We start from the raw sequence: 13,613 nt of genomic DNA on the forward strand, positions 1-13,613 counted from the left end.
GCATTGCTTTCTCACTTAAACTGAGCATACTCCACAGGAAAAAGGGTTTTAGGGAAAGGGAAAAAGGAAACTTTACCAACCGTTAATTATTTGGACTTCAAACGTGTCCAGAGGCCCATTGTGCCATATGATTTACAGCCATATTGAGACATAGTCCCAGCTCCACAGAACTTCTATTCTAAACAGACAAGGCAGAGGAAAAGTGATATGCCCAAGATCACCCAGTGATCAGTGGCAGTGGCAAAGCTGAGAAAAGAGCCCAGATCTCCTACTGCCCAGCCCCATGCTATCCCCACTAGACTACACTGCCTCTCAAAAGCAATGAGAAATCCTGGCGAGAGAGACATGGTACAAAACAACTGTGCATAGGTAAGAACATATCAGGAAAACTATGTTATGGGCTTAATGTGAGAAATCCATCAGAAGGGATTAGAAGGAGAGCTCTTGGGAACCAACAGGGCTGAGAACCCCTGTACTTACCCAGAACAATCTCTTTCTAAATCGGCCTTTTGTTTTTTGCAGCACTATCCCAGCTCTGTGTGGCTGAACAGGATTCCAAAAAGGTCTGGCTGCTTGTATGGAAAATGACTGTTCACAGTCCTGTAGGAGGGAGGGAGGGAAGATGGAAAAAGAATCAAACCACCAATCTGGAAGAGATCTAAGACTCATGCTTCAGGGCATGAGTCAACTTCTCACTAACATAGGTCAGGAAGAAATATTCTCAGTGAGCAGGTTATTCCATAACTGTCCACAAGGGGAGCTCTAGGATCTTCTTCTGCAGTTATCTGGTTTTCGATATTGTCAGGGACTGGATAATGAGCTAGATGGACCATGGGGTCTGAACAAGTCTGAGGATGCTGGGGCTGCTGCTATCATTTTTCACTTTGGTTTCTTTACATGGGATATAGTCTTGCTATTATTCTGCTGCTTTCCCCTAGGAATGTCTTGAGAAGGCCTGGGCAGCCACATTGATGTGAAAAGGCAAACAGGCAAAGGACACTGCAGGGCTTTCCCTGTGCAGCCCAGCTGCTGAAGGCCATTCTACTGCACTGTTGACCAGCAACATGCGGATGCATTGCTTCAGACCAAGCAACAGGAGGTACTGTGTGCAATTCTTCCCTAAGCTCCCTTCTTGTGCCAGGGGGAGAATAATCAGTGATAGTCCTGTCCAGTACCTACAGGGACTGAAATTATGGCTCTCCTTGCTCCTATGTTCATTCTCAATGCACTGGCTGGTCCATCCCAGCCCATCCAACCCTGACCAGGGGAATCCCCTTGTGATTGGCTGCCTTTCCCCTGCCCCCCCCGCTCTTGGGATGGAGCAGCCAATAAGAACTGTTGCAGGAGGCAAGCAGTGCTCTGCTTTAACAGGGTTGGGCAGTGGAAGGAGAATCGCCTGTGGCCTGCACAGACATATCAGAGCTAGGCCTGTGTTAGCCACAGGGCAGGGTAGCTACTACTGCCTGACAGCAACAGAAACAGAACGGGAAATAAAATGAAAAAGGTTCAGTGTTGGAGCCCCAGTAAAAAACAGCATCCTTGTCCACAAGGACAGGAACGTAGGCCAGACCAGAAATCCACCTGACATTTCATTTCTTTGGCTGCACGTGAAACCAGTTTTCCTACATTGCAGCACACAGGCAGCCCCTTTGTCCCTCAGTGGCTGCTTGTTCAAGTCAGAGTAAGGGCTGTGATCTTTGTGTGCCCTCACAAGATTTGTAATCCTTGTGTGTGTATGTGGGAGCTGCTGCCCTGCACAATTGTCAAAGCCAGACCTGCTCCCAAAAAGAAGTTGGTAGGTCTATGCCAGTGAAGCCCCTTGTGCCTCCATGCATGCCCAGCCAGGTCCGAGTGGATGCAGGCTCCCTGTATAAGAACTGTCTGGAAGAAAATTGGGAAATGTGGGCTGCCCAGCTCCAGGCATCCAGCAGCACTGAGGGGGCACAGGGTGTGTCTTGGGGACTCTCAGGGAAGGGGCACACTCAAGCATGCCTTCCCCACCTGCTCCTATTCAAACATGCCCATCCCAGGTATGCAGCAGGGGGCTCCTCTGGGACATGCCACATAGCCTCTCTCTCACATGCTGCAGACCAAGGCCAGTGACTCACAGCCAGGTTTGGCACACATGAGCAGGAGTGAGTTGGCTGGTGTCCCCCTCCCTAAGAGTGTGGGGGATGCAGCATAGACGTATCCTTAGAGGCCCAGACCAGGACACACCAGGCCGTGAGGGATCAATGTTGCTCTGCTCAGCTCAGTTACACCCCACCATTTCTGGACTCCTTCATAAGTCACAGGGGGGACGCTACCTCCCTATATTGGCTTAAGAGAAAATAGTTCCCTTCTCCCCTCACCTCCTGCTGGGGCAGGAGCAACCTCTAATGCACCCACTACCTAGCCCAGGAGGCTCCACAACTTCTGACCATCTCCCCACACAGCAGCTGCCTGGATGCTTCCCCAGTGTGCCTTTGTCTTATGAACTGGATTCCTGGTGTCCAGGACTCTGTTCCCTCCTTTCCTATGTGTACTGTACAGGGACTGCCGATGCTTCCAGCTTTGTGTGGTCATCTGTTCAGTCCAATGATCTGACCTCTCCTGCTTGCGCTGCAGCCAGCCAGGCACTTGGGCACAGTTCACCATCTACCCAGAACACAAGGCATAAGGCCAGGAGAGTTCACATATACTTAAATAGGGCATAAACCTTGTGCTGGACCCTTTACACTGAGATAAATTGCACTCTGTACCCCATTATTCCCACCCACCAGGGGCTACTGCCCTCCCATGTTAGCTAGCAGGGAAGATGTATATCAGGATTTAGATCGCACTCATCACCTCAGTATTTAAGACCTTATGTAATAAGGGCAGTGAGTGGCTTCAAAACTGCACACCCCCCCAGGAGGGGCAAGGAAATAGTTCGGAAGGAGAAACCAGCCACTAGCTTGACAACACCCACCAGATACCAAGGATCCAGCACAGTAGTCTAGCAGCTGCAGCAAGGTGCTATATCCGTTCTAGCCACTGCATTTCCCTTCTGTGGTTACAGTACCACAGAGAGCTCTGGCTCATCATGCCACATGCAGCACAACTACAGAGCAACAGGCATTTCCAGCCTGAAAGGACTCACAATCAGAATGGGCAAGCCTGAAAAAGGAGCCCTGTTATTGCTGCATAAGCTAATGGGGAATTGAGTTAGTGACATGCCAAAAGCACACAGGGAGTCAGTGGCAGGGCTGAGGGCACAGCCAAACTCACCCAAATCTTTATCCAGATATGCAGCAGAGCAGCTCTGGGCAGTGATGGTGCATGGAGCAGTGCCGGTGCATGGGGCAGTGCCAGCTGCTGCACTGCCAGTGGTAGTGGTGCATCCAGCCATCCAGTTGCAAAAGGAGCTATTTTTGTGCTCCCCCCACCAAAAGCAACACCCAGGGCTGCTGTCCTTGTCAGCCCTGCTTCAGTTACACTCATCCCCTTATCCAATGCAATAAGCACAACATATCCCCTTCCATAGCTCCACGCCTTTCTTTTCATTTCCTGGGCCAGGGATCTGCTCTTGGTGTAATGTTCTGGGGTGAGGGAACTGCCTCCTAAACTTTTCTTGACAGTGCTTGCATGCTGGGAGGAAGGAATGTTAGTGTCTCAGCCCTTCCTCTGGGAACTTGAGGCGCTTTGATTCAAGACTAAGTAATAACACTATTGTATGTGACACCGCTGCATGAGACAAACACGATGCTCCACTTGCATGTTTGCAGCTGCAGTGATCTGCCAGGCCTCTCCCAGAATTTGCCTTCCCTTGCCCCTGCTCTGACCCACTAGACCCCACTCCTTCCTCACCACTGGAGATGGAACCCGGGAGTCCTGACTCCCAGCCCCTCTGCACTAACCCTCTAGATCTCTTCTTTCTCCTCCCAGAGCAAGGGATAAAACCTAACAGCCCTGGATTCCAGACCCTTGCTCTCATCACAACACAGAACTGCCTCTCATTACTTTGAATAGACTCTTTGATACAAGTTGTATCCTCAGCCTGCTTTCCTTGGACCTCAAATCCTTGACGTGCAACTGACAGCAAGAACAACCTCCAGTTTAATGGAGCAATTAAGCTTTGGTCGACGCACTCTGACGCTGCTCTCCAGCTCAGAACCCATTCCCAAGCAACAGCTCAGCATTTCTGCCCAGCCTCCCAGCCTGTGGATTAGCAGTAGATTCATTTGCAGCCACTGAGTTTCCCTCAGGGACACCATCCTGGCCTCTCCTCCCATATGTGTGGGGCAAAAAGACGTGGCAGCTGGTTTGCCACCCGACTTGGTTGTGGCTGGACATACTGCCCTGAGCTGCCCTTTGCAAGGGAACATAAGCCTAGAGAAGAAGAGACGGAGGCAAGGACCAGTGAGAGAGTGTCCAGCTGCTCTGTAACATCAGCCAGGGCCTGCTGACAAGTAGGGAGGTGCATATACTGCCCTGCAAATATGGGTGTGCATCTGGGCCTGCTCAGAGGGTGGGGATTGGTGTGCTTCACTGAGCAGAGGCGGAGTTGCAATGCAATGGGCTCATCCAAAGCCAGTTTCGTATGTCTGAGAGCTGAGTATGGGAACTCAGGGTAGCACAGGCCCTCCCCAGCACAAAACAGTGGAGGCCCTCCCCTACTGTCACCCCTGCCTTACTCCAATTCCAGCTTTTCCAGGTCTCGGAGCTTGAGGATTCATCTGAAAACAGCTCCTGTGGCACCAGGAAGGTGCAATGTTCTTCAGGTAGTAGCCCCGACACTACAGCCCATTTCGTGCCCCCTACAGACCCCCAAGCATGAATGCAGGCTCTGTTTCTAGGGAAATCTTGCTGGCCCTGGGATTTGCTGGATCTCAAACAGGGAGCTGCTATTTAAAAGAAGATTTGATGGTGAAGAACCCCTGCGAATAGGAGTCCTTGGGAACTGGCTCAGATACAAGTATGGGTGAACTGGGCAGCCATCTGGGGCCTGGACAGAAAGGAAGCCCGAAAATGGTAATTAAAAAATTATTATTATTATTATTATTATCTCTAGTGAAGGGGGGCCCAATACTAAAAGTTTGCCCGGGGCCACCAGGAGCCTAGGTACGGTGCTGCTTGGGAGTACAGCCAAAAATACTGGGCCTGTTCTGTTACGGCATGAATGTCTCAGGGGAGACTCCCAGCACCTCCCAGTGTCTGCAGTGATACCTGCTAGGACCAATAGGCACATCCTGTTATCAGCTTCAGGGCCCAATTCTATTACTCCCAGGCATCAGAAAGGAAAGCTCCCTCCACCCTGATCGTGTATCTTATTAATGGCCAAGCACATTAGGTACTTCAGAGATGCCATATTTTTCCCTGAAGAACAAGGTAATGGCAAAAGCAGAAGATTTGATGCGATGGGCTAGTGGTCTTCGATGCCCCTAGTAAAAGATCCAGAGCCCTGCATGGAGCAGTTAAGTCTCTGAAGTTAGCTCAGCATCTGGCAGCCTATACACTCCTGCCCTGCAAGACCTGCAGTAGCTCTGCTGTCAGGCAGCAATGCCATCCTGTCTTGCACAGCCCAGGGGTACTTCATTCCAAGGGCAAGTGGGAAGGGAAACTAGGAAGCGATCTCCCATTCTCTGAGGTGCAAAGAACAAGACAGAGCTTGCCCAACATCACAAGATGAGCCAGGGGCAGAGAGAAGGATCAAACCCAGGCATCCTGCTCCAGGTTTTTTCTGCTATAAGTGCCAGCCCCCAGCTGTATATTTGTCAGTGCTAATATCACAACAGAAGGTACTAAAATAATAAATACAGCCTGGTAAAACACAGCTTTAGCCAACAACAAGGTCCGGCTGTGTGAAAGAAGCCAGATGTGTGCTGACAAGGTCAGGAAGCATGTGGCAGCGATGGGGTTACAAAAGACAGGGCTGCGAGAGTGTGGAAAGATAATTGTTTTCCTCCAAATGCTCTACAAAGACGTTAACCTTCCATGGCCTGGACAACAAGGCCAACTCAGCACCTCCTTCAGTGGAGAATCAAGCTAGGTATCCATGTAATGGCTGCCACCTTGGCAACATCCTTGGGACTGACCTGGGACCTCTGGAAATTGAGTGAAGGGGCCAAAGGCAAGAACTGGGGGCAGCTGCAGACTCACACCACTTAGAGACAGGGCACTGCCTGTGACAACTCCCCACACAGTCCCTCAACTCTGGTGCAATTAGCCAAATCTATAAGGCTGAGGTGCCTAACTCATCTAGTGTAAGTGGTCTGGCCAAGGCCAGCAGCAGACCTGAGTTTCCTGGAAGCTCAAATTCTCCAGCTCACTGGCTGAACCAAAAAGTCAGATCAGTCCCAAACATTTTGTTTGAGCCCAGACAAACTGGGCTGGCTTGGGGTTACTTCACGTTCTTTTTCTTAAAAATAAAACGTCAGGTTGGTTTAAGAATGAATGTCCGGCTTTGATGGAAAGTTCAAACACTTTGTTTACATGTTTTCAAACCAAACCTTTTTGAAATTTTGCCCCTGTCATTTTTTTCCATCCAATCCATTCCATTTACAGAAGAACCTGCTATTTAACTCAACTGGAGCACACATTCTCATTGAGACTGGAAGGAAAGTAAAACCCCCAATGATCCATACCAGTCTGAGTGTGGGACCTGGACTCAAATTGCCTAACTGGCCTCAAATTGACCCACCAGCCAGGCACCTGTCACTGTCTGACCAGACAGCTCTTGCCCCTCCTCTGCCTCAGTTTCCTTTGTCTACACCCGTGGGGCAGGGGCTGTCCTTCCTTTGTGTCATCTCTCAGACCCCTACTCAGCTGGGCTCTCCAGGAGCCGGTGGAATTCAAGGAAGAAATGGAGACTTGTTGCCCCATGGGAAATATATAACAAATGACAGTGGGCAGTAGAGTGGAGCAGAATGGCATTTGTTTTGAGCTGTGAATTGGAAGCCAGGGTAAAAGCGAAGGACACAACCATTACCAAGCTTGTGTAAGCAGCAATGCACAATAAGGGAATGTACCACCGTCAACAGCTACACCACCCCAGTGGCAGGGGTTGCCCTGGGGGACTGGTGCCAGCAAGGCCAGATTAACCCTTTAGTGGGCCCTAGGCAAACAAACACGTGGGCCCCTACTTAATACTTTATATTATTTTTTTCACTCAATAATTATAATATTTAAAATAAGCACAACTGGGCCCCTTCTGCACTTAGGGCCCTAGGCACATGCCTAGTTTGCCTGTGCATTAATCTGACTCTGGGCGCCAGCTCCCCCAGCTCTTTACCATGCAGGGTTTTACTGTTTTCTCAGTAAAACACTTCCAAAGCAAACACCAGGACCCCCTCTATTTACTGCTTATGGATCCGCCAAAGAAAATAGTCCCCACTGGAGCATGTTCACTTGATAGTCACAGACAGTGGGTGTAGCTACAGCTGCAGCGTGCTGTACAATACAGACAGTCTAGGAAGCATGTGCTCACCCCTCCCTTAGCTCCCCTTGGGCCCCAGATCTCCACTTATCTATGCTCTGAACAACTGCCCAGGCCACCCTCTTCGTGCAGGGAGCCCTCATGGAGAAAACATCTGGGCTGCTGCAAAAGAGACCCATGGCACAAGGGCTGCTTTTTTCTGTATCCCGTAAAAAATGTCAACGGCTTTGCCAACAGGTGCCACATGCCTGCTGTTAGCCCATCCCCCTATGTCCCCATCTCTGGGCTTGAAAGAGTTGCCTTCGTCCAACCTGCAACCTCAGCATATCTGGGGGTGAAGCAGGAGACCGTGTGGGCAGGGGGAGAGGGCTGCGCTAAGGCAAAGTGGAGCAAAGGCATTTGCTACCTAAGAGCCCCTGACCCTGGAGTAAAGTGAACTGAGTTTGCACAACTGCAGGGCAATTTGGAGTGAAAGTACATTGCAAAAGAACATAGCCTAACTTTGGAAACGTACCTGGGATGACAAAGTCAAGGTGTCATGAGGCTCCACAGCCAGAACAGCCACTTGCTGCTGCCCCTGATTTAAAATATGAGCCAGAAATCTGGGTGTGCCCCAGCCAGGCCGTGTTTGAATACAGCCAGTGTTAGAAGGGTTGCTAGTTTCCCCCAGGAAGGCAGAGTCTGGGTGTATCTGTGAGCAGCCAGAAGGACCAGAATTCTTGAATTCTCTTCCCTGGTATGCAAGAGGACTCTGATTTGAGCAAAGGCTCATGCTATCTAATGGTTGTGTCAGGAAACTGAAGGGTTGGGCTCCTGGATTCCAGTGCCACTCTGGGAGGACAGCTAGGTTTGTTGTTCAGGGGGAGGTACTGGTATGCAGGACTCCTGGGTTCCATTACTGGCCTAAGAAGGATGTGCACTTAAAGCAAACACTTGGGGGTTCATTCTTGATTCTGCAACCAAGAAGCTCATCCCAGCCCCATCCTCACTGTGACTCATCTACCCACCTCTCAGAGACAGAGGGGTGCACACAGTATTGGCAAAGGGTGATGTCAGGACAACTTAATGAGTGCCTTGTCCCTCAAGATACTCATATGAAAGGCACCATGGCAACAGCCAAGTTGGATGATCAGTACTGGTTCACTTTCCAACAGGGATCTTTATTGTTTCCAACTGGGACCTGGAGGTCTTTGTTTGGGGAGCACATGCTGATGCTGCGCCTGCATACTAGCCTGTGGTCTGGCTCTCTCTGGGGAAGTGCTCCCTAACAGGACTTCTGCCAGCTCCATCCCTCACCCTGAAGCTTCAGGGCTGGAGAAGGGTCTCCTGTCTTCAGGGTGGAAATGACCCAGATCTCTTCCTTGCCTGTAGAAGATGTAAAATCCTGCTCAATGAGTAGATGTGCGAGCTCCTCATTCCCAAAGGGGGAGTCTCAGTTGGCTAAAGCTCATATAGAAATTATGTCAGATCCCTGGAGTCAGAGGGCTGAATTCTGGCTGATCAGACTTAGTGATGCAAGCCTGATCCAAAAGCCAGTACAGTCAGTAGAAGGGCTTCCTTCATCTCCAGCAGGCATCAGATCAGGCTCTTTTGTCCTCCTCAGGTAAGTGGTGGAGGCCTGACTCTCCTAGTGCAGTGACTGTACCAGTGCACCATGGGTGTAAAGCACTCCCACCCTAGTCAAGCAGTACTTAAAGCAAGCTGGGCCCTGACATCTCCCAGATTGACATGGGAGCATCTCAAAGCCACACAATGGATGGTGCAGGGCAGAGGTGAGGTCCATACCCTGCACCACACTTGGGGAGTGGGTTTAGACCTGACGATCCTCTCTGTGATTGGTATGGGCAGCACAGAAGCCCCAGCCCTGTGCAGCGCTCCCGGCCAGAATTGTCCCTCATTCTTTGGATCCTTTCATGGGCTGCTATTGCCCACACATAGGTGAGCTGTCAGGGTCAGCTGGGATGAAAGGGGTTGGAGAAATCATTAGAACAACCAAGCATAGCTTGGACACTAGATCCCAACTCCAGCAGCCTAGTCAAACAGTACCATAGATCTCTGCACAGTCACAAAGAACTGCATACGCCCCCCATGCAGAGTTGTTCCTAGAGTATGGTGAATCAGGGTGACCTCCCAGGGGCCTGCACTTTGGGGGGTTCCTGCAGAGCCAGACGGAGCAGCTGCGGCCCCTCCTGTGGGGCCTGCCTGGAGCTGGCGGCTCGGCCCTGCACCGTGGAAGAAGCACAGAGACCCTCATCCCCCCTTTGTGGGGGTACCATGGCCCTGTGCAGTGTTAAGGGGGCCTTGCACAGGCTGATTTGCCCCGGGCCCTGCACCCACCTTGGGTCGGCTCTGCCCCACCCATCTAATCAACTTTGTCTTTCCCTCTGGAGGGACATGAGTTGCCTTTTGCCTATGCTGCCCCACTTAGGGCAGACCTGTCCTTTCCCTGCTGCATCAACTATCTATAGGGTATGGCTATGAAAAACAGTGGCAGTGGGCTGGGATAAAACTGGACCTGATCCAACAGAACTGGTTGGCCTGTACTGGGAACATATGGGTAACTGGAGAATGCAATGTACTGCCCAGCTTGCCCACTGGCTGCCACACGATGCCCTCTCAGGCAGCCAGGGTCTATAAATACCCTGCCTAGGGCACTGAAAATACATGCATGTCCCACCTGCTACCCAGAGTCTAGGCTACAGCACCCAAGCAGAGCCAGGTCCTGCCTCCTGGCAGATTACATATACCCTGCTATGCACACACACGATCGTGCTCATCGCCTCTGGGCCAGCACACAGTTCTGACAGCAGTGTCCTAGTGCCCTGACTCAGATAAACCATGCTAGTGATGGCCTGCTGGAACACACAAGGTGCTGCTGTCGTCATTTTACGCAGGGACCCCTCTCTCATGGTGCAAACTGCAGGAACCTGGAGTGCTGGCTGAGCACGTTGTCCCAGATGTCAGTGCAACACACAAGAAGACCCTGACATCTGATCTCTGCCACAACAGTTTCCAGAGCTAAAAAAAAAAAAAATTCATTCCCATGCCCAATTAAAGATTAAAGTGGAAAAAGGATTTTTTTTTTAAACAACATACAACACAGCAATCACCAGACAAGCCCATCCTCTCCCTGCCAAGGAGTCCCACTAAAAATGCTTTCCAAGATTTTTACCATATGATAGATGATCATTTTACCATGTGATGGCACTATGTTCAAATATAGTAAAACAGGGCTGAGCCCAAAGATAAGCATATCCTGTCTCTTTTATGTCCATTCATACGTGTTATATATCCCACAATGATTTTAGAATTGTTGGCAAAAAATAACAACAAAACTCTAGTTTTTGCCACCTGTAAACTTTGCCACTGCTTCAGGTCTGTCCTGAATACATTTCTTTGGGTAGTCCACACCACAGGAGCAAACAGCAGGAGAGAACTTAGATTCTCTCTGTCTGCTAAGTAAAGCACATGGCAGATGCAAACCAGAAAGACAGCGGTAAGTGTTTCTCTTTCAAGGGGGAAAAGACATGAGAGTGTTTAGAATATTATGAGTCAATTGACCGTGGCAATAAAATGAGCACAGCTGCTTCAAAGAATATAACAAAGTTATTGGAGAGAGAGTAGGAAAGAAGCAAAATGAGGGAAAGGTAAAAGAAAGCCACCTCAAAGTCCCTCCACATGGTCCAAAAATATAGGTTCTTTGAGTGCTTTCTGCTCCTTCTGTCTTCTATATATATGTCAAATGCTTTAAATCAGCAGTTTTCAACCTTTTTTCAGACCCCTAAAAAGTTTTGAATGGAGGTGCAGATACCTTTGAATTTTAAGTGTGGGTATTCACATACGTTTAATGGATTATATTATCTTTTGCAGACCCCTTAGACATAGTCTGCAGACCCCCAGGGGTCCACAAACCACAAGTTGAAAATTACTGCTTTAAATGCATCTCACAGGGGCATTGGTTGTAGTAGTAAAATAAAGAGAAAAGTCAATTTTTAGGGGCAGGCAGATTAGATGAGAACAATGGAACCAGATGGGAGGGAGTAGCAGAGTTTGTTGGAAAATTGTGTTTCTAGTGTGGGTTGGAAATGGAAACACTTTGCAGAATACTTTTTAAAATTATAAAGCAGTTTTACAGAGCGGTTTCAACATAAAAATATAAACCAGCTGCTGCTGACTCTTGTCTCCTCTCCTCTCAAGTGAAGACAGGGAAAGTCTGCTGGAACTTACCTGATTTGCCCACTGCTCGGATCTGCACTGAGGACAGCAGTCGAAACTTGTGGATTTCCTTGCCTGGGTGATATTTCTGTGTGCTCCAAGCCTGCTGTGCAGATTTCAGTATCGTGTCAAACAGTAATCCCCCAGGAGGCGGCATCCCAGGCCCGCCTCCTACACTGCTGCCAATCCCTGTGGCTTCAGGATGAGCGTCACTCGGACCGTTTGCAGGGCTGGTTGGGAGGGGGTCATGCACACAGGCACACTCAGGAAGCAGGAATACAGTATAGAGGGGCATCGAGGGTACGACTGCCGTGAACCATCAACAGTGCTCTTTTATCATTCACACAGCTTGCACTAGCTGTTGGGTTTGGTTTGGTTTTGTGTGTGTGGCACTTTTAGTTTGTTTGTTTTTTAAAAAATCCCAAGGAAGCTGTGTTTTCTCTTTAAGGATAGATTTTTTTTTCTTGCTCTCCTGTGCCACAGACGTTAAGATCTGACATTTCCCTTCCTGGCTACGCGATCCCTCATCCTGGACTGCATTTCTTAGAGGTGGTTCTGCCACAGTCACTTTTCAAACGCTGTCGACCTACAAAGTCTGCCAAGGGTTTCTAATTCCAGACAGGCACAGGCACATGCACAAAACCCCAGAAAATTTGCATCTGAAACAGCATCTGGGGTTAAATGCCACTAGTCTATTTTGGTTGTTCTAATATAACCTGAATGTCTAAATATAGTTGGAACCAAGTTCACATGCTGGTCTTGGTGGCAACAAGTCTACCTATAGTAAAGGGCCCAGTAGCAGAGACCTGGTAGCCAGAAGGACTAATCCTGCGATTAACCTGATTTATATCAAGCGGGCTGTTTGCGTGAGCAAGGATTTATAGAAATAGGTCTACAAGCTGCAAGATCAGGGCACTGACTTCCTCTGTAGTGGCACAGACCTCACCATCAGTCATTAAATTAATAACGCAGATATATCTAACTGCAGTGATCACTGTTAAAAAGAGTCCTCATTTCCCACAGCTGATATACATTACCATAGTGATTCCCCATGCTTAGGTTAGGAAATAATTGTAGTAACTGTAGCACATGTTGATTTTTAACCCTCAGGAGTTAGGAAGTGCCACAATTACAGCCGCTAGTACAATCTTAATTCAGCTTGCATGTGCATAGGTGGGTGCACACAGAAGTGACAATTTTTGCCCAATCTACTCACAGAAAGCAGCTTACATATACCCTGCTATGACCAAACACAACCGCATGGCTGCAGACTGCTTCAAAAATGGCCGGTCAAATGAAAATCTAAACCATCATTGCATAAGGGGTCAGACAAAGTGGTTTCAAAACACAGCATCTTCTGTAACTTCTGTCTGCGTGCCTCATGATGTTTTCAGAATGGGAGGGGGAAAGACAGCAAAGAGAGTTCAGTCTGTGGTTTTTTCAGCCCCTGCTGGTGGGTGAGACAGGTATATTGGAGCGCCCCCCCCGAGGTGGTGGGCCTCCAATTCACCCACTCCACCCTTCGGTGCTAACTGGGAAACAACTAGAAGAGCTCCCTTTACTCCCTTTCCCCCTCCCATTCTGAAATAGGGACAGGCTGGGAGAGAGGAGGGGCCATTCCTAGGGGAAACCAGCAGCAGGCTCCAAGCCAGTAGCTAGATTCCCCTCTCCCCTGAAACCAACAGTGAACTTCTCTGTTTGTTCCAGGGGATCTTTGTAACTCAGAAGGCTTCCTGCAAAGCAGGGAGCTACATTTCTGTTTGTGCCCTCAGTTCACAAGATGTACTGTGTCCTAGGCACAATCAGGGCTGTGCACAAAAGGAGTTATATGTCTGTAAGACCCAGCCTCATTCATTGCAGTAGTTGGAAGGTGCCTAGTGAATGATTCATTTTAGGCAGAGCTGGGAGCAACACTGCATGCTTGACTTTTCTTATCATAAGACTCCATTTTCTCTTATAGTTTCATAGTTGTTAGAAGCTGGAAGGGACCTTACAGATCATC

General features: G+C 49.2%; 1 protein-coding gene across 2 annotated transcripts in view; it reads right to left on the bottom strand.

Annotated features, from left to right (window-relative positions):
• The window catches only part of SLC38A3 (solute carrier family 38 member 3), an 81,255-nt gene extending 69,503 nt beyond the window's left edge, over nucleotides 1-11,752 (bottom strand). Inside the window, exons 1-2 of one of the 2 annotated variants that reach the window (XM_025204333.1) lie at nucleotides 11,624-11,735; nucleotides 481-600 (exon numbers count right to left, since the gene is read on the bottom strand). The gene's annotated coding sequence lies outside the window, so the exon portion shown is untranslated. Of the gene's footprint in view, nucleotides 1-480; nucleotides 601-11,623 lie in introns of both variants that reach the window. The other variant, XM_006023744.3, reaches the window with a different exon arrangement.
• Between the last annotated feature and the right edge of the window lie 1,861 nt (nucleotides 11,753-13,613).

This window comes from Alligator sinensis, unplaced genomic scaffold, assembly GCF_000455745.1.
Source record: "Alligator sinensis unplaced genomic scaffold, ASM45574v1 scaffold858_1, whole genome shotgun sequence".
Lineage (NCBI taxonomy): Eukaryota > Metazoa > Chordata > Crocodylia > Alligatoridae > Alligator > Alligator sinensis.